A 475-nucleotide genomic window follows, 5' to 3' on the forward strand; every position below is an offset into this window, starting at 1 on the left:
AACTTTGCGATTAATTTTAGTGTGCACTTAATATAATTATATTCAGCTAGATATTAAATAAATAGATAAGAGTGGGTGGAAAGGTGGTCCTTTGATCCACTAATTATTTTTGAAATGGTTGTTTAAGTGTTGTTACTTGTTATGTGGGATGGTGGGTGAAAGCAGTGTTATTCACAAAGATGGCCGATTGGCAGGGACCCGACCTCATGAAAACGAGAGAAGAAAAAGAAGCTGCTCTGTCTCGCTGCCAAACAAGTATCTATTATATTCCCTGTATTTTCTCATTTTTGGTCCAATATAATAAATTTTCAGCTTCATCCACTAATTATTTTTATGACAAATAACAAGATGGCAGTTGAGCCGTTGGGCAATAACATTTGTTTATTTATTTATTTTGGTCAAGGCAATAACATTTGTTTATAAATATAACAAATTGATATTAAAAGTGCCATGTCCCTTTTAAACTTTTTTTATT

This window comes from Arachis ipaensis, chromosome B04 (genome assembly GCF_000816755.2).
Source record: "Arachis ipaensis cultivar K30076 chromosome B04, Araip1.1, whole genome shotgun sequence".
Classification (NCBI taxonomy): Eukaryota; Viridiplantae; Streptophyta; class Magnoliopsida; order Fabales; family Fabaceae; genus Arachis; species Arachis ipaensis.